The sequence below is a fragment of the Thamnophis sirtalis genome, unplaced genomic scaffold (assembly GCF_051295495.1).
Source record: "Thamnophis sirtalis isolate CommonGarterSnake01/CBP01778 unplaced genomic scaffold, rThaSir2_p1.2 scaffold_4, whole genome shotgun sequence".
Classification (NCBI taxonomy): domain Eukaryota; kingdom Metazoa; phylum Chordata; class Lepidosauria; order Squamata; family Natricidae; genus Thamnophis; species Thamnophis sirtalis.
Window position 1 is genome coordinate 137,250,373 of NW_028261384.1, and position 20,923 is coordinate 137,271,295.

Sequence of the window (20,923 nt, forward strand, 5' to 3'; positions counted from 1 at the left end):
CTCTGCCCTTGTTCCTTAGATGTACCCTTCTCCTGGCAGCTCTGCGCAGGCACACACTGGGAACAGGCTCCAGCTGTTCTTCTGCCTCACTGATGTCCGACTCTGAAGGCAGCTGATAACTGTCAGATGGCCCTGACCCCATTTCTTCCTCCGACGCAGAGCCCTCATCAGAGCCTTCCCCAGACTCCAGGACTGGTCCATCTTCCTCCTCAACCTCCTCACTGTCAAAATCTGCTGCCAGCTCCACTGGGCACTGGCGGGCCACACCAATTGTTAGCCAATGAGTCAGCTACATTCCAACAGCTGAATGGTCAGAGAAGGATGAGTGAAGTTGCCAAGCAACCAGCTTTCTTTGTCCAGTTGGACAATGTCACATATTGTTTTGCACAAATGTGAAAATCTTATTCATAGTGGGGTGTATAGCCTGGGAACTTTAGTACTGGCTTTCTACCAGTTAGTGCTAAAATGGTGTATCTAAATAAATTGATTCTTTGAGGAAACTGAACAATTTGTGATGGGTGCATTTCTTGGAACTTGATGGATATTATAGTTCTACACCAATTTTTGTTCTCCTTTTGCTTGTTCCCCTTCTTCTTTAGAAAATTTTACACACACAAACACGCATGCACAAAGACACACATCTTGCAGTTCCAACATTTTGTAGAGATTGTTCCCGGCTTCCTTTCCTCCTTAAATAGTGTGTTGGGCAACCTGTTCTTTATGTAAATCACCAGAGATGAAACATTTCCTCTTAAGGAAGAGCCTTCATGGGCAGCCCATCAGTTCTGCAAACAAGAAAAGAAAAAAAGAAAAAAAGGGGGAAGAGAGAAATGAAAGAAGCAGGAAGAACGGAGATGAACATCTTGGCGGAATTCCTGCTTTTATTGAGTATTTTTCCAGGTGAGAAGGGATGAACGGAATTCATGATGGCATGGAAGCAAAGATGAACTGTCTTATATGTTTATGAATTTTCCTTTATTGATTGCTCTCACCGTTAGGGAATTTCTCCTAGAATTGAGAATTGTTGAGCATTGGGGATTGTGAGAAGAAATTGCATCTGGCCCAGATCCATCCATTTCTGTTTTCCTCAACTGTTCAGGACCTAGAAAGAACAACAGAAGAAGAGAGAATTAAAAAGAAATGGATTGTGCAGAGATGAACAGATTAACTTTGAGAATAAAGGATAAAGAGGAATCAGTGTACTTCAAGACATGGGGAAGATTTTATGATTGGTTAGAGAAAAGAATCTAGAAAAGAAAAATGAGAGAGATACAGAACTCAGACAAGACACTATTAAATGGAAAAGCAAGGAAAGAGGGAGAGAATAGAAAAGAAAGTACCAATATATAAGTATATGTTCAAGAAATAGGTTGATAGATTGATAGATTGATAGATTGATAGATTGATAGATTGATAGATTGGTAGATTGGTAGATTGGTAGATTGGTAGATTGGTAGATTGGTAGATTGGTAGATTGGTAGATTGATTGATAGATTGATAGATTGATAGATTGATAGATAGAGCTAGGATATGAGAATGAAGAAAAGGGAACAGGAAAGAATAAGCAGAAAATTATAACAGGGTTTGTGGGAATACCACTGCAAAAATACACCAGTTCAGAAATGAAAAGAGATAACCACAATAATAGAAAAGGACAGAGGAAGAGAGGAGGAGAGGAGAAGAGAAGAAAGGGGAAAGAAGGAAGAAAGAGGAAAGGAGAGGTAAAAGGGAAGGGACAGAAAGAGAAAGAGAGAGGGCAGGAGGGGGAAGAGGAAGAGAGGAGTGGAGGAGAAGAGAGGAAAGGGGAGAGAAGGAAAGAGGAAAGGAGAGGAAAAAGGGAAGGGACAGAAAGAGAAAGAGAGAGGGCAGGAGGGGGAAGAGGAAGAGAGGAGGGGAGGAGAAGAGAGGAAAGGGGAGAGGAGGAAAGAGGAAAGGAGAGGAAAAAGGGAAGGCGATAGAAAGAGAAAGAGAGAGGGCAGGAGGGGGATGAGGAAGAGAGGAGGGGAGGAGAAGAGAGGAAAGGGGAGAGAAGGAGGAAAGAGAAAAGGGGGGAAGGAGGGAAGGGATAGAAAAAGAAGGAGAGAGGGCAGGAGGGGGATGAGGAAGAGAGGAGTAGGGGGAGAAGGAAAGGGTAAGGAGAGGAGGAAGAAAGAAAAGAGAGGGAGGGTGAAAAGAAAAGGAAAAAAAATAGAGTGGTGATAATACAAAATAGGTGTACAGGATGGTAAGCAACCCAGAATGTATATTTTAATCTTTCACATGTAAAAACAAATACGTAAAAAGTGATAAAGATAAATGAGAATAATAACAGCGTGAAGGTATACCTGTAACTATATGTAAGGGAATAAAAATATCAACTTATTTTAAAAGAAAGAAAGAAAGAAAGAAAGAAAGAAAGAAAGAAAGAAAGAAAGAAAGAAAGAAAGATCTGTAGGAAGATCGCTTAAGAACTTCCAGGGTTTCTTATCGCAGGAGCCAAATTTGTGATTCCAAACTTTCTTTGATTCCACCAGGCGTTTTCCCCAACGTGCAGCTGTCCGAAACGCAGGGACCGGGAGAATCGGTCAAATTGACCTGTGCTGTCTCTGGAGTCGACGTCGGTGGTTGGTTCTGGGGTTGGAACCGAAAATGTCCAGGAAAAGGTCTTGAATGGCTGGGAGGAATTAAGAGCGTTCAGGAAGGAGGGGAAGCCTACTACAGTTCACGTTTTAACAATCGGATTGTTATCACCAGAGACACGTCCAAAAAGGAATTCTATCTCGAGTTGAGATCTTTCACAACCGCAGATATTGGAGTATATTTCTGTGCCAGGCACAGAGCACGATGAGAGAAAGCTGCAGAGCATCCATCACAAAACCACACAAAGTCAGGCATCTGCAAAAGTTCTCGTTCGTTGTAAAGCAGTTCTACTCCGCTTCCCTCCAACAGTTTTCAAATATGTTTTCCAAAGGGTACTAAAGGAGAGGATAATAACAAGAAAGAAAGGAGCTCAAATCTAGTCAAGAGTTGAAGCAAGAAGGGATGGAAATGAACTGGTATTCATATGTACAGATACAATCTAGATATAATGAAGATAGAAAAACTAAAGGTCTCTATAATAAAATAACTGAGCTAGACAAAATTCTAACAGGTACTGATGAAAAAGTAATTAAAAAACTATATGGATATTTATTGGAGTTTAAATTGCATGAAGAACAAGTTAAAGAAACTATGATTGCTTGGGGGGAAAATTTTAAGTATGGGATTGATTTAGAGAATTGGCAGAAATTGTGGTCTCAAAATTACAAAATGACAATGTCTACTGCATATAGAGACCTACCCCCGACCAGAATCGCAAGAATGTTCAAGAATAAATCAGAAAAGTGTTGGAAATGTCACCAGATACCTGGCTCATACTACCACATGTGGTGGACTTGCACTGAAGCCAAAAGATACTGGACTAAAATCCACATGTGGTTGGAGAAAATGATACACAAACAAATAGACTTTAAACCAGAGGTCTTTTTATTGGGAATCTTACCAGAAATCTACAACAAAGACTTAAAATATTTGATTGTAAATGTTGTAACAGCAGCCAGAATTGTATTTGCAAAAAACTGGAAAAATGAAACAATACCAAAAGAGGAAGAAATCATTCGGAAAATAATGGACTGTGCCGAAATGAGTAAATTGACATTTGAAATTAGAGAGCAAGAGGATGAACAATTTTATAAGATATGGGACTTGTTTTATCAATGGCTAAAGGAAAAAAAACAAAATCTTGGAAATGAAAAATGATACACTTATGTCTTAATTGGAGAAAGTAAATGATGATATAATTATGCTGTGAAATAATTCAACAACGATATAAGGAAGTACTAATATAAGGTCTGGTGATATAATGTATAAGGTTAAGAACTTACTATAATGATATTTCGCTGCTGATAAGGCAATTCTAATAGGGGAACAAATGAAAACTGGTATATATAGGCAGCGATGCCTTGTTGAACAATGAAGGAATAAGATCTCTGTTTGAAGGTATGAAATGCAAGATTAACAATGAATAGAAGTATATTCTCTGGGGGGAAACAATGCTAATGTTAACTGAATATATATTGTAGAAGGAAAATGAGACCTTTAGTTACATTAGAGGAAACATCTGAGATGGTAAACATTATTTGAAGATGTAGATGTTAAAACAACCGTAATCAAACGACATGTTGCATGTGATGATGGGTTTTTTTTTTTTGGTTTTTTTTGGTTTTTTTGGGGTTTTTTTTGTTTTTTTTCCCTCTTTTCCTTTCCATTCCTTTTTGGACTTCTTTTTTTGCCCTTTTTGGCCTCCCCCTCCTCCCCCTACCCCTTTTTTCCTTTTTTTTTCTTCTCTCTCTCCCTTGTTTTATTTTGTTGTTTTTTGTTTCTTAAACCCTAGCTTATTGTGGTGCTTATCAAATATACAACAGAGAGATACGGGATGTATAAACTTAGTAGGGATGCACCTGTGATTAAACGACATATTATATGTGAAGATGGGTTTCCCTCCCCCCCCCCTTTTTCCTTTCCTTTTTCTTTTTCTCCCATCCTCTCCCTTTCCCATTGTTGTCTGTGTAATAAAAAATAAAAATAATTTAAAAAAAATAATAAAAAAAACAATAAAAAAAAACAAGAAAGAAAGGGTGACCCAATGATAAGTCTGCGAAACAAAACTGGCATGAAAAAACCTGACTAGAAAATTGGTTGGACCAGACCATCCATGTCCCTTCCAAATCCGTTATTCTATTCTGAATTCTATTCTACATTCTATTCTATTCTATTCTACTCTACTCTACTCTACTCCATTCAATTCTGAATTCTATTCTATTCTGAATTCTATTCTATTCTGAATTCTATTCTATTCTATATTCTATTCTACATTCTATTCTATTCTACTTTACTCTACTCTACTCCATTCTATTCTGAATTTTATTCTATTCTATTCTATTCTGAATTCTATTCTACATTCTATTCTGTTCTACTCTACTCCATTCCATTCTGAATTCTATTCTATTCTACATTCTATTCTATTCTAGTCTACTTTACTTTACTTTACTCTACTCTACTCTACTCTACTCTACTCTACTCTACTCTACTCTACTCCATTCCATTCCATTCTGAATTCTATTCTATTCTACATTCTATTCTACATTCTAGTCTAGTCTAGTCTACTTTACTCTACTCTGCTCCATTCCATTCCATTCTGAATTCTATTCTATTCTGAATTCTATTCTATTCTATATTCTGTTCTATTCTATTCTACTCTACTCCTTTCCTCCTTAAACAGTGTGTTGGATAACGTGTTCGTTATATAAATCACCAGAGTTGACACATTTTCTCTTAAGGATCAGTCTTCATGGGCAGCCCATCAGTTCTGCAAAGAAAAAAGAAGAACAGAGATGAACACCTTAGTGGAATTCCTGCTTTTATTGAGCATTTTTCCAGGTCAGAAGGGATGAATGGTGTTCATGATGGTGTCAACTTGTGAAGTGTTGCCATGACTATTATCAGGTTGGCATTCGAGGGAGGATTCCATACATACCTTCAGCCAAAGTCGGATCTCATATTTCTACAACCTAGTTCGTGAATATGATGTATGACATATGACAGAAGGGAGGAGATAGAGGAGTAAAGTTCAAACGCAATTAAGCAAAAGCCAGTTTAGGCTCCACAGAAGATCAAGCCAAAGTGTTGATCCTAATAAATGAATGTTTTTTTTTAACTTTGTCTCGAGGCTCATAAATTAATTAGGTCATCTCTTGGGAACTTCACAGAGAGCCTAAACTGACTTTTAAAAATCTATCAAGATTTCCGGGTTTCCTGAATCTTGGGCTCTCTGAGCACTCCTCCAATATTTGGGGTGCTGGGGGGGGGGGATCAGGCAACAATGGCAGAAGGTGGATTATCAGGAGAAAGCCTGGTTTCAATTGGAGGAAGTCGGCCAGCCCCCCCCCCCAATCAGAGCTCCACACTTCCATGTCTTCCCCAGCAGCAGGAGGGAATGGGAGAGGGAGAGAGACAGAGAAGGACAGAGGAAGGGAGAGGGAGGGAGGGAGAGAGAGAGAGAGAGACTCAATTAACATCAACATTGTTCCATGCCCAAAGACTCTATCAAATGCCAGAATAGGACAACTCACCCTGGCCAACTTGCCAGGTGGCGCAGTGGTTAAATGCAGCACTACAGGCTACTTCAGCTGACTGCAGTTCTGCAGTTTGGCTGTTCAAATCTCACTGGCTCAAGGTTGACTCAGCCTTCCATCCTTCCGAGGTGGGTAAAATGAGGACCCAGATTGTTGTTGGGGGCAATATGCTGACTCTGTAAACCGCTTAGAGAGGGCTGAAAGCCCTATGAAGCAGTATATAAGTCTAACTGCTATTGCTATATATCTATTGCTATTGCCATGGGGCAGCTCATGGCAATTGTTGAATTGCCATGGGACAATTCAAGAATTCAATTTAATTATTTAAGGTAATTTTTAAAGTATTTTTATTTTTATCATTCACATTTAATTTCATCCCTTCCTTTTGCATTCCTTTCTTTAATGATTCTTTTCCACCATTTATTTGACATCAGTGTAACTTTTGTCCCATGATGAGTTGGCCATGTTGAGTTCTCTACAGAGAGTTCGCTGTAGCAAATTGGCCATGGTGAGTTGACCACAGAGACTTGGCCAGGGAATGGATTGACCACAAATAGTTGGTGGTGGCAAGTTGGCCACAGAGAGTTGACTCCGCTCCCCTCAAACAGTTGTCAAATGTGTTTCCAAAGGGTACTAAAGGAAAGGATAATAACAAGAAAGAAATGACGACTCCAAGAACAAGTCTACAAAGAAGAACCTGTAGGAAAAACTGGCCAGAAAAGTGAGTTGGGGACAGCGAGAAAGGAGAGAATCAGTGAACACCAATTTTCTTCCATGCCCAAGGACTCTATCAAATGCCAGAATAGGACAACTGACTGCGGCCAACTCAACAAGTCCCAACTCAACAAGGCCAACTTGCTATGGACAATTCACCATTGGACAGCTCACCATGGGACAATCTAATAAGTTGATTTAATTATTTAAGATAATTTAAAAAGCAAGGAAAAACTGACCAGAAAACTGAGTTGGGGAGAGAGAGAGAGAGAGAGAGAGAGAGGGGGGGAGGGAGGGAGGGAGGGAGAGAGAGAGAGAGAGAGAGAGAGAGAGAGAGAGAGAGAGAGAGAGAGAGAGAGAGAGAGAGAGAGAGAGAGAGGAGAAAATCAATGAACACCAATTTCCTTCCATGCCCAAGGACTCTATCACATGCCAGAATAGGACAACTGAGTTTGGCCAATTCAACAAGGCCAACTTGCTATGGCCAATTCACCATTGGGCAGCTCACCATGGGACAAACCAACAATTTGATTTAATTATTTAAGATAATTTAAAAAGCAAGGAAAAACTGACCAGAAAACTGAGTGGGAGAGAGAGAAAGGGAGGGAGGGAGGGAGAGAGGGAGAATCAATGAACACCAATTTTCTTTCATGTCCAAGGAGTCTATCAAATGCCACAGTGGGAGAACTTACCACGGTCAATTTGCCATGGGACCGCTCACCCCAGGACAATTCCACAATTCACTTTAATTACTTAACATAATTTTAAATATATATTTTAATTTTTCTCATTCATATTTTATTTTATCCTTCCTTTTGCATCCTTTCTCTCATGATTCTTTGCCACCATGTCTTTAATATTAGTGTACTTTTTGTCCTGTGATGAGTTGGTCCCACCATGAGTTGGTAATTTGTGACACAGAGAGGTGGCTGCAGAGAGTTGAGGTCAATGAGTTGGCTGTGGCAATCTGTCCATGATGAGTTGCCTGCGGAGTTGGCCATGGAGAGTTGGCCACTGGGAGTTGAGTGCAGTGAGTTGGCTGTGGCAAGTTGGCAATGGAGAGTTGTGCAGTTAAACAACTTGCAGACCTCAGCTAAAAGTTAGGGCTGTGGAAACGGTAAATAGCTTCCATATTATTGGCAAGAAAACGTAAACATGAGATATGAAGTCACCAGGAATTCAGCTTGTCTGAAAGGACTCTTCCCCTTTATAACTTTAATGTCCTTTCATTATGATATCTACTGATTAGGTATTGAAGGACAAAGTTGCAGGATGCTACACATTCGTTAAATATCAATTGGATCTAAAGCAAACTACTATCCTCTCAATCTAGTCCTTGCTCAGAATAACCGTGGAAATGTTCTCAGAATGATGTTTCCTTCTCTGCTCAGTTGTTCAGCATTGGCTCCTGAAATTTGTATGAGGCTGTATCACTGTGGATGGGGTAGTGGTAACACAGTGATTAACACCCGTACAAAATCTTTTGTCAGGTCAGAACAAGTACTAGCTGAAAGGGGAAATGTCCATGACATATCTGAAGCATCACAATATAGAGAAAATAAGAAAACTGATCCGTGGACATTTTTTTGCAAGTCTTTTGAAACATACATTCCAAAAATAACATTTTCAGGCCTGCATTTATATTCCTTTTAGAATTTTGGCCTGCCACACTTTCTCTTATTTCATTGTGCTGTTTCTTTTAGTCGATGGGGGGGGGGGGAATAGAAGGAGTAGGATTGTGGAATGTATTGTTTTTCATTCTTTACTAGAAGCCAAGGTCATCCTTTGTCTCCGCACTTTCACACCTGACCGGAAGCAGTTAGGTGTAGACGCCAGGGTGGAAGAATAAGATTGGACCATGTGATGGACTGTGGGTGTGGGGACAAGATCATGAACTTTTAACTGGGTGGGATTCTGATGTAACTTCCAGAGTTCGAATCCCACAGCACGATGCCAACATGCCTGTCTTATTAAATTGGAACTTTAAGCATAGTTTTGCCTTCGACTCTCATTTAATTCTGCATGGTATTTGGAACGCTGACAAACATATTTTAAAAGATAGGCAGTAAAAATATGCAAAAATGGCCTTTTACATCTTGAAGATCTTTAATTGCAAGTATAAGTGGTCTTTTTGTTTTGCCCAAAACAGTTTAACAATCCACAGTCATGGTTATAAATATTGAGATGGGTGGAAATGTTTTACTTCAGGTGCTTTGGAAATAGGGGGTGAACCTGTTCTGTTGTAGTCAACTGACGGCCTGTGGAACTGGCAGTAGAATCCAACAGTGAGGAGGTTGGGGAGGAACATGGTCCAGTCCTGGAGTCTGGAGAAGGCTCAGATGAGGGCTCTGCATCAGAGGCAGAGAGGGGGACAGGGCAATCTGGGAGTTACGTGCTGCCTCCGGAGTCAGACATCAGCGAGGCAGAGGAACAGGGGGAGCCTGTTCCCAGTGTGCGCATGCGCAGGGCTGCCAGAAGACAGAACAGTTAAGACAAAAGGGACAACTCAGGAGTAATGCTTGCAGGTGATTGGCCCCACCCATAGGATATAAAGGAGAAGCAAAGGCACGTGAGTCTTTGCAGAAAGCAGCTTTGTTCATGCTGGTCGGTTTAAATTCTGGTGCTCCTTTTTGACTCTTTGCTCCGTGTGGCCTTGCAAGCTAATCGCCAATTAGGTCTCTGGCAGCGTTTCAAGGAAGATAAAGGTGGGTGCTTATCAGTTTTATCCTGAAGGACTGTGGCAGCCGACTGTCGGACTCTTTACAAACTAATTTGTGACTCATTACAGGCTGTGAATGAATATAATTCACACCTTTTGAAATAAAAAGAGGATTTTTGGGACTGAGCCAGAGGTGAAATTCAGCAGGTTCTGACAGATTCTGTAACAGAAATTTTGAGTAGTTCAGAGAACTGGTAAATATCACCTCTGGCTGTCCCCAGAGTGGGGTGGGAATGGAAATTTTGCAGTATCCTTCCCGTGTCATGCCCACCAAGCCACGCCCACAGAACCGGTAGTAAAAAAAAATGAATTCCACCACTGGACTAAGTGTGTGCTTTTTACTATATCAGGAAGCCTAGATCAAAACATCTCCAAAGCACCAGAGGGCAGGACAAGAAACAATGGATGGAAACTAATCAGAACTGACCTAAAATTCAGGAGAAACTTCCTAACAGTGAGAACAATTAACCAGTGGAACAGCTTGCCTCCAGAAGTTGTGAATGCTTCATCACTGGAGGTTTTTAAGAAGAAGACTGGACAGCCACTAGTCGGAAATGTTTCTTACTTGAACAGGGGTTGGACTAGAAGACCTCCAAGGCCCCTTCCAGCTCTATTCTGATAGATTGAGATTAAGACTACATTCATATCTATTGCAACCTCTTCCAGTCCTAGCTGTGCAAATCTTGATTCCAGGAACAGAGATTTGATCAGTTCTTGTCAAGGCATAAATCACTGTGTGACAGGATAGCACAGTGATACAATCCATTAAGTAAACTCCTGGCTGAGTAAATTCTCTGAGCCATCCATTAAGTCACAAATGCTGCCAGCTTCCTGAGAATCAAGACTAAGAATCAAAGACAAAAATAACAATGCAAACAGCCACCTATTTTCAAGCTTAACTCAATCAAGGTAGCCCGTCTACCATCCCTGCACAAAGTCTCTATGGAAAAGTAAGGTTGACATCTTTCTTTTCCCAGCATGCTCTTAAAACACACACACTTCAATCTGGTGGTAAAAGTCACAGCTATTGTTCAACTAGCACAACATCTATCGGTTTGAAGTGTTTTGAGTGACATACCGAGGGTCATGGCGTACTTTAGTTATTTAGTTAGTTTTGGATTTTAAAATAGTATTTATTAAATTTCCCAACATTTAAAAACACAAAACACAAATTTATACCTATAGCTTTTCCATTTCGCTATCAATATCTTTCGTAACAATCCTATTTACAAAAATTCTAACTCAATAAAACTATCCTAAATTATATCCTTATTTAAATTATAATAACATCCACTGAAACATTGATATCATCTATTTCTTATAAATTTTGCATTCTATATATTATATTTTTACATCTCTTACCTTAAGTTTTACGTTTACTCTGAAGCCAGGAGTACCATATATTCCAAATTTGATAGTATCGGTTTCTTCCCTCTCCTTCATTTCCATAGACAGTCTATCCATTTCTGCACAATCATAAATTTTTCTTTTTTTCATTGGGTCTGGGGGAGTATCTGTTTGTTTCCAGTTCTGTGCTAAGATGATTCTACTCGTGGTTAATATATATAATGTTATTGTAATTTTTTTCTCAATTTTTCCATAAAAAATACCCAGGAGAAACAATTCCAGCCTCAACTCTATCCTGTGTTCAGTTAACTGTTCCAGCCACTTTCTTATCTTATGCCAATATTTTCTCACCTTGGGGCAGGTCCACCAGATGTGGTAGAACGTTCCCTGTGTCAGCGTTCCAAGTATCATGTGGAATTAAATCAGAGTCCAAGGCAAAACGATCCTTAAAGTTCCAATTTAATAAATTAGACATCTTAGCACATCTGTGTAATCCCAATTCTCAAGAGCTTCCTGGGATTCCACCCAGTTAAAAGTTCATGATCTTGTCCCCACACCCACAAATCCATCACATGGTCCAATTTTCTTCTTCCACGCTGGCGTCTCCACCCAGCTGCTTCCGGTCAGGTGCAAAGGTGCAGAGACAAAGATGGTCTTCTAGAAAAGAATGACAACAACACATTCCACAATCCTACTCCTGTCTATTCCCCCCTCCCATCAACTATACTATTGAAACAGCATAATGAAATAAGAGAAAGTGTGGCAGGCCAAAATTCTAAAAGGAATATAATTGCAGACCTGACACCCTGTTTATACCCACATCTCCGTGGTCATGCCATATTTTAAAAGGGGACATGGCCTCTTTGGAGAAGAGACTTCAAGCATTTTAAGGAAATAATCAAAGTGGTGTAGGGTTTCCTCCCGGAGCAGAGGGTTGGACTAGAAGACCTCCAAGGTCCCTTCCAGATCTGTTTATTCTATTCTGCATGCTTTTTCTGAAGATAAAAGATAAACCAAGGTGAATTCCTACCCTGTTCTCTTCTAAATCTGGCAAAGACTTTTAATGGAATTCTACAGCATAGTGAAAAGGCCTGCAGAAAAAAAAGGTGAAGGGGCTATTGAACATTAAGACCCATGGGTTTTGGGATGATCTTTTGAAAATATTGCAAGAAAATGGTGGTTGGTTATCCCACATCACAGCTTCGGGGAAAGTTTGCAAAGAAAAATGCAAAGTTCGGAGTTACTACTTGCTTCTGCTTTTGGCATTACAATGAGAAGAGTGCAGGGGGTTGGATTAGAAGCAATAGCAATAGCAATAGCAGTAGACTTATATACCGCTTCATAGGCCTTTCAGGCCTCTCTAAGCGGTTTACAGAGAGTCAGCATATTGCCCCCAACAATCTGGGTCCTCATTTTACCCACCTCGGAAGGATGGAAGGCTGAGTCAACCCTGAGCCGGTGAGATTTGAACCGCTGACCTGCTGATCTAGCAGTAGCCTGCAGTGCTGCTTTTAACCACTGCGCCACCTTGGCTCTTCAAAGACCTCCAAAGTCCTTTGCAACTTTATTATTCTATTCCTATTCCTTTCTATTCCTATTCCTCTCTAATCCTATTCCTTTCTATCCCTATTCCTTTCTATTCCTATTCCATTCTGTTCCTAATCCTTTCTGTTCCATTCCATCCCATCAGTCTCTCCTGTTGTGGCCCAGCAGGAGCCGTTGGAGCTGCCACCAGACTCCGACAGCAACAGGCCAGATGAGTCGGCTCTGGAGGATGTGGAGGACCCTGGACAGAGTTCCGACTCCAAGCAGGGCAGAGAGAGACTGGTTGGCCACCAGGAGGCGCCTGAGCCTTGGACCAGTGGGGAGGAGACAAGGGAGAGTGATCCAGAAGCCAGCAGTGAGTTGTTCCTGGATGCCCGGCACCGAAGAGCTAATAGGCGTCAGGAACAGTTGCGCAAGTACAGGAGGTAATTGCACTCAGCTGGTGGTCATTAGGCTCCTCTCCAGACTATAAAAAGACTGCTTGTGCACACACCTCTCTTGCAGAAGTCAATGCAGAAACTAGGAATTGTGAGCTTGGCAGGCTGGATTGCTGCCACGACTTATCTGTGTTGGATTGCTGCCACGGCTTATCTGTGCCAGCTTGCTGCCAAGGACCTGTCTGTCTGTTAATAAATTTCGGAAAGTATCTTTGACTCGGAGTGTGTTGGTGTGGGAAGAGGGGGGTCAGAACACTATCCTATCCTATCTTATCTTATCCAATGCAGATCCTGAATATCAGGATATTCACCCCAAAATTACAATCGTATCTAAAGAGGGAAGGTTTTTGTCAAGACACCACTTACTGCGCAACAGGACCGCCATTGTGAAACAACCCTATACAAAAACCATTAGAAATCTAAGGAATCCTATTGCCATGCTCCTTGCTTTCGCTGTGTATAACTCACAATCTTCACAATTGGCTTTCAGGACTAAGCCAGGACTTGAACTCATGGTCTCCTGCTTTCCATGCTGATGTTTTCAGCATAAGGTGCCCTAAGAATGTAACAGTGGCTTAGTTCTAAACGTTGACTTTGATAGGACCAAAACATATTTTAACTTAGTCTGGCTCCAACCTTTTATACAAGGAATGAGGGGAGCGTGGTGAAGGATATCACCTACTCCAAATAATTGAGGGTCATTTCATTCCAACGTTAATGTATGAAATTGCTATGTTCATCAGATTATTTATTTTTTTAAAAAAATCAGTAATCAGAGCAGACATTTGCAAGATTGATGGGAGCCCACTAATTGTTTTATAAAGCCTTGGTAAAGCGACATCTGTAACACGGCATCCAGCTTTGCTCACAAAAAGAAGATGTGGAGACTTTGGAAAAAGTGCAAAGAAGAGCAACTAAGATGATTAAAGGCCTAGAGATTAAAACATATGAAGAACAGTTATAGCAATAGCAGTTAGACTTATATACCGCTTCATAGGCCTTTCAGGCCTCTCTAAGCGGTTTACAGAGAGTCAGCATATTGCCCCCAACAATCTGGGTCCTCATTTTACCCACCTCGGAAGGATGGAAGGCTGAGTCAACCCTGAGCCGGTGAGATTTGAACCGCTGACCTGCTGATCTAGCAGTAGCCTGCAGTGCTGCATTTAACCACTGCGCCACCTTGGCTCTTGGGTTGCTGGGTTTGGCTATTCTAGAGAAAAGAAGGACTAGGAGGGACGTGATAGCAAGTATTCCAGTATTTGAGAGGCTGCCACAGAGACAAGGGGGTCAACTCCCCCCCCCCCGAAAAAAGCATCAGAGGGCAGGACAAGAAGCAATGGATGGAAACTCATCAAGGAGAGAAGCAACCTAGAACTAAGGAGAAATTTCTTGTCAATGAGAACAAGGGAGAACAAGAGGGAAAGAATGAGAGAGGGAGAGAGAGAGAGAGAGAGAGAGAGAGAGAGAGAGATTGAGATTTGAAGAAGAAATATCAGCTACTGAGATGCAAGCAGAACAAGAAGCAATGGATGGAAACTCATCAAGGAGAGAAGCAACCTAGAACCAAGTAGAAATTTCTTGTCAATGAGAACAAGGGAGAACAAGAGGGAAAGAATGAGAGAGGGGGAGAGAGAGAGAGAGAAAGAGAGAGAGAAAGAGATTTAAAGAAGAAATATCAGCTACTGAGATACAAGCAGAACAAGAAGCAACGGATGGAAACTCATCAAGGAGAGAAGCAACCTCGAATTAAGGAGAACATTTTTATCAGTTAGAACAATTAACCAGTTGAAACTGCTGGCCTTCAGAAATTGTAGGTGATTCATCACTGGAGAGACTGGATGGTCACTTGCCAGAAATGGTATAGGATCTTCTGCTTGAGAAGGGGGCTGGACTAGAAGACCTCCAATGTCCCTTGCCACCCTGTTATTCTATTCTATTCTATTCTATTCCACTCCACGCCACTCCACTCCACTCTACTCTATTGAGGGCCTATGCTGAACATCAGGATATTCACCCCAAAATTACAATAGTTTTTAAAGCAGAAAGGTTTTTGTCAAGGGACCACTTACTGTGTAACTGGGGCTTCACGGTGAAACAACCCTATACAAAAACCATTAGAAATCTAAGGAATTGCGTTGCCAAGTGTGTTGCTTTCGATGTGTCTAACCCACAATCTTCACGTGAAGCAAACTTCTTCGAAAGTCACTTTTCTGAAATGGTATAGGATCTCCTGCTTGAGCAGGGGGCTGGGCTAGAAGACCTCCAAGGTCCCTTCCAGCTCTGTTCTGATTCAGATAAAAAGCAGAGACTATGAGTACTACCAATTCATTGTAATGTTACACGAACAGAATCCTGCAGCGTTGGAGCACCCACAACTTCTGGAGGCAAGTCGTTCCACTGATGAACAGTTCCCTCTGCCAGGAAATTTCTCCACAGTTCTAGCTCGGTCCTGCCCTCGATTAGTTTCCATCATGGTTTAGAATGGAATGGAATGGAGTAGAGTAGGGTAGGGTAGGGTAGGGTAGGGTAGGGTAGGGTAGGGTAGGGTAGAGTAGAGTAGAGTAGAATAGAATAGAATAGAATAGAATAGAATAGAATAGAATAGAAAATATGGGATGGAACAGAATGGAATGGAAAACATTAAGAATAGGAATAGAAATAGAAATAGAATAAATATAAATAATAGAAATAGAAATAGAAATAGAAATTAGAAATAGAAATAGAAATAGAAATAGAAATAGAAATAGAAATAGAAATAGAAATAGAAATAGAAAGAAATAGAAATAGAAATAGAAATAGAAATAGAAATAGAAATAGAAATAGAAATAATAGAAATAGAAATAGAAATAGAAATAGAAATAGAAATAGAAATAGAAATAGAAATAGAAATAATAGAAATAGAAATAGAAATAGAAATAGAAATAATAGAAATAATAGAAATAATAGAAATAATAGAAATAATAGAAATAATAGAAATAATAGAAATAATAGAAATAATAGAAATAATAGAAATAATAGAAATAATAGAAATAATAGAAATAATAGGAATAGGAATAGGAATAGGAATAGGAATAGGAATAGGAATAGGAATAGAAATAGAAATAATAGGAATAGGAATAGGAATAGGAATAGGAATAGGAATAGGAATAGGAATAGGAATAGGAATAGGAATAGAAATAGAAATAGAAATAGAAATAGAAATAGAATAACAGAGTTGGAAGGGACCTTGGAGGTCTTCTAGTCCAGCCCCTGCTCAAGCAGAAGATCCTATACAATTTCTGGCAAGTGATCGTCCAGTCTCTTCTTAAAAACCTCCAGTGATGAATCACCTACAATTTCTGCTTAGGCAGGAAACCCTGCACCACTTCAGACAAATCGTTATTCAACATCTTCTTAAAAACTTATTGGAACATAAACAATTTCTGGAGGCAAGTTGTTCTACTGATTAATTGTTCTAACTGTTGGGAAATTTCTCTTCAGTTCTAAGTTGCTTCTCTCCTTGATTAGTTTCCACCCATTGCTTCTTGTCCTGCCCTCAGGTGCCTTGGAGAAGAGTTCGACTCCCTCTTCTTTGTGGCAACCCCTGAGATATTGGAAGACTGCTGTCATGTCTCCCCTAGTCCTTCTTTTCATTAAACTAGACATATCCAGTTCCTGCAAATGCTCTTCATATGTCTTAGTCTCCAGTCCCCTAATCCTCTTTGTTGCTCTTCTCTGCACTCTTTCAAGAGTCTCCGCATCTTTTTTTTTTACATCATGGCAACCAAAACTGGATGCCGTATTCCAAGTGTGGCCTTCCCAAAGGATTATAAAGTGGTTTTAACACTTCACGTGGTCTTGATTCTATCCCTCTATTGATGCAGCCTAGAACTGTGTTGGCTTTTTTGGCAGCTGCTGCACACGGCTGGCTCCTATTTAAATGGTTGTCCACAAGGACTCCAAGATCCCTTTCACAGTTACTACTGTTGAGCAAGGTGCCACCTATACTGTCCCTGTGCATTTCGTTTTTCTTGCCTAATCCATTGTTTCCATCCATTGCTTCTTGTCCTAGCCTTCAGGTGCTTTGGAGAGCTATCTCTTGTATGATTGTTGTCTAACCTTCAGCCTTCTATCATGTCTCCCCTGGGCCTTCTTTTCATTAAACTAGACCTACCCAGTTCCTGCAACTGTTCTTCCTATGTTTTAGCTGCCAGTCCCCTAATCATCTCTGTTGCTCTTCTCTGCACTCCTTATATAGTAAAGGATTGATATATCTAATGCTGCATGTTATAACTGCAGCAAGATTTCTGTATGAACAAAACAGAGATGCCCCCACCAAAGAAGAAGTAATAAAAGAAATTTTGGTCTGGGCAGAAATGGACAGACTGACACTAGAGCTTAAAAATAAAGATGAGACAGAATATTATGAAATTTGGAACAAAATGTATCAATGGGTGGAAATGAGGAGGAGTCGTAACAGAATATTCTGAGGATTTGCAGAATTGAAACTGGACAATACTTAGACAAATATACAAAGGAGGACAAGGGATATGTTTATAAGATCAAACTAGCAATGTATGACAAGTAGGAACTGTATTTGCTGTTATGTTAAAATATGTATGAAAATGACAAAGCCAGAAAGGATGTTCTGTGTCCAATGTTTTAATGTTTATTTATTTTTTAAAAAAATAGATTAATTTGTGTGTGCTGCATTTAATTTACATTTACATCTTTTAAAGTGTTTAAACCTTCCTCTGAAAATATAGAAATGGTCTTCAGGAAATTTGACAAGCTTTAAGAGTTTACAATAGAAGGGGGGATAGGAAATCTCCCCCAAATAATGAAAGGACTGTGGATGGGTGCTCAAATGATAGAGCAAAAGGAGACAAGGGGTAAGCTTGAAAGAATATTTTAGTGGATATAAAAATGGTAGAAAGAGAAATAAGATTCCAAGAGAGAAATATAAAAGAGGGATCAAAAAATCAAGAAATGATGTCTCAAAAAAGTCTCAAAAAAAGTTTAGAGATGATGGATAGAATTCCTCTCACTATAGAGAATGTATTAGAAATTAAAAGAAGTAGAAAATACAAATTGGAAAAATAGTAAAACATAGAATAGAATAGAATAGAATAGAATAGAAGAGAAGAGAAGAGAAGAGAACAGAACAGAACAGAACAGAACAGAACAGAACAGAACAGAACAGAATAGAATAAACAGAGTTGGAAGACCTTGGAGGTCTTCTAGTCCAACCCCCTTCTTAGGCAGGAAACCCTACACCACTTCAGACAAATGGCTATCCAACCTCTTCTTTAAAACTTTCAGTGTTGGGGCATTCACAACTTCTGGAGGCAAGCTGTTCCACTGATTAATTGTTCTCACTGTCAGAAAATTTCTCCTCAGTCTAAGTTGCTTCTCTCCTGGATTAGTTTCCACCCATTGCTTCTTGTCCTACCCACAGGTGCTTTGGAGAATAGTTTCACTCCCTCTTCTAACTAAAATACCTCAATATAGTGAATGTATTCGAAATTAAAAGAAGTAGAAAATATAAATTGTAGAACATATATAGATAGATAATGGAATTGACTATAATCATAAGCAAAGTAAGTTTAGAAGATGGAAGCCTATGACGTGGTAACCTAACCGTATTATTACTATTAACAATGTGTAAAAATATATTTGAAAACTTATAATTTTAGGGGATTTGGAGATACAATCCCGGGATTGATTAAATTTGATTAATGATTGGTTTTATTGGTGTTTTTAAACAATTGGAATTTGGGATTTGTGGTGGAATACCAAGTAATTTCTAAAATATTAACATACATATATATATATATATATATATATATATATATATATATATATATATATATATATATATATATATATATATATATATATATATATATATATATATATATATATATATATATATATATATATATATATATATATATATATATATATATATATATATATATTCGAATCCCAGTAAGGGTATGGCTAGCTGATGAGAGCTAAATAGCTTGATATAGATCTACTCTAGTCTCCCTTTATTTATTTATCAGCACAAATACAACACACACACATACACACAAACAAACACACACACACACACATATATGTGTGTGTGTGTGTGTGTGTGTAAACACATTGACAAAAACATACACAACATTTACACATCATGTAGGAACGTCAAGTTCCTTCTTATAGCAGGTACATCTTTACATACATACATTATTTCCCTCTCAATACATTTCTATTCAATTTTACACTTTTAATCCCCTTATTTCATTCTCTTTTACTTATCAATCTACGTTTGACTATTTACATCAGACAGTCTTTGTTATTCTTCTACTAGTATACCATTTTTCCTTGATTTATATATCCTATCTTAGACTTTGATCACCAATTTCTACTGCATCTATAACACAAACTACTTTTTTCAAGTTCTTATTTCTTTTTTCCGTCCTCCAACAACCTCTACCACATCTAATTGTATTATTAATGCTAGCATTGTGAAAAAAAATATGTTGACTCAGTCAATAAACAGTCCACAAAATATGTATGAATGTTAAGGGAAAATTACAAATAAGAAAGAAAGAAAGAAAGGAAAGGGAAAGGGAAAGGAAAGGAAGAAAGGAAGAAAGGAAGGAAGGAAGGAAGGAAGGAAGAAAGAAAGAAAGAAAGAAAGAAAGAAAGAAAGAAAGAAAGAAAGAAAGAAAGATGCTAATTCCTGTATTAGAAGTCAGGATCGCAGTCCTAAATACACACCTTGGAAAGAAAATACTGAATTAGTAAGACTGAAATCGATACTGCCTCAAGAGATATAGCATCTGGTCAGCTTTATCTAGGTTGAATAAAAACATGTGCAGTAAATATTAAGGCAGGGAATACTAAAGCTGTAGGCTAAGGAAAGATTTTTTTTTAAAAAAAAAACCCACAAGTAACAAATCTATGTTGTTTCCCACAAAATTTTAGTCCTTTATTTAAATGTATTACCTACCTCAGTCACCAAAGTTTGTGATGTCCACCTATACATCCATAAATTCACCAATTGTTGAACTCAAACCGAATGAGGCTTCAGTTTTCTAAAGATGAAATCGTGGTTGCAAAATTACTAATGTGTATCTCCTATTGCCACTTGAAACTTTCTCTCACACGTGCTTATTACACCAGCAGAAAAGAATAAAAAAAAACCCCAGAGTAACGTTTTGTGGTCAGAGAATTCATTGAAAGCGCACAGTCCGATTAACCACCAATGTTCTAAAGAACAGTCTTCTTCTGTTATGAAGGACTTAAGTTGCTAGTCCTTGAGAGGTGACAAGCGTTCCATTAGAAGATGCTAAAAGAAATCCGTGTTTTGTTTTCTTTTGGACAATCCCATCTGAAAATAAGCAAACATTGATATGTTTGATACCACATCCGAAAGTCCAAGCAGCTGGCTTCACACAGTTTGCATGGAAAGGTCATTTTGGATTACTGTAGATTTTGTCAAAGACTGTATCACAGGGCATATAGCAACCACAGTGGTGGATCCTTTGTCAAAAACTCCAGGGCTTCCCAAATCATAGTTAGTGCTGCAAATCCTTCCCCTAAAAAACCACGTTCTGTAACCGAAACCACCAAAAATGGCTTAAAGTAGGTCAGGTTAAAAAAGAAATAAGAGCTCCAGAATGGATTGACATGGATCCACATCCAATCTTTTGCATGTGAATAACAAAATTGGAAGGGACCGTGGAGGTCTTCTCGTCCAACCTTCCACTCAGGCAAGAAACCCTACACGGTTTCAAACAAATGGTTCTTCCAACCTCTTTTTAAAAATCTTCCAACGTTGGAGCATTTTCAACTTCTGAAGACAAGTTGTTCCGCTGATGAATTGTTCTAATTTCTCCTTAGTTCCAGGTAGCTTCTCTCCTTTGACTAGTTTCCACCCGTTGCTTCTTGTCCTGCCTTCAGGTGCTTTGGAGAATAGCTTTGACTCCTTCTTTGTGTCAGCCCCTGAGACATTGTAACACTGCTCTCTGTTG

The 20,923-nt window shown here is 39.2% G+C and overlaps 1 long non-coding RNA gene across 1 annotated transcript; it reads right to left on the reverse strand.

Moving 5' to 3' along the window:
- Positions 1–881: 881 nt before the first annotated feature.
- Positions 882–20,711, reverse strand: LOC148046864 (uncharacterized). The gene is made up of 3 exons (XR_015696511.1): positions 19,900–20,711; positions 5,333–5,386; positions 882–1,102 (listed from the first exon to the last, which is right to left on the reverse strand). It is a non-coding gene; the product is annotated as an uncharacterized LOC148046864 (long non-coding RNA).
- Between the last annotated feature and the right edge of the window lie 212 nt (positions 20,712–20,923).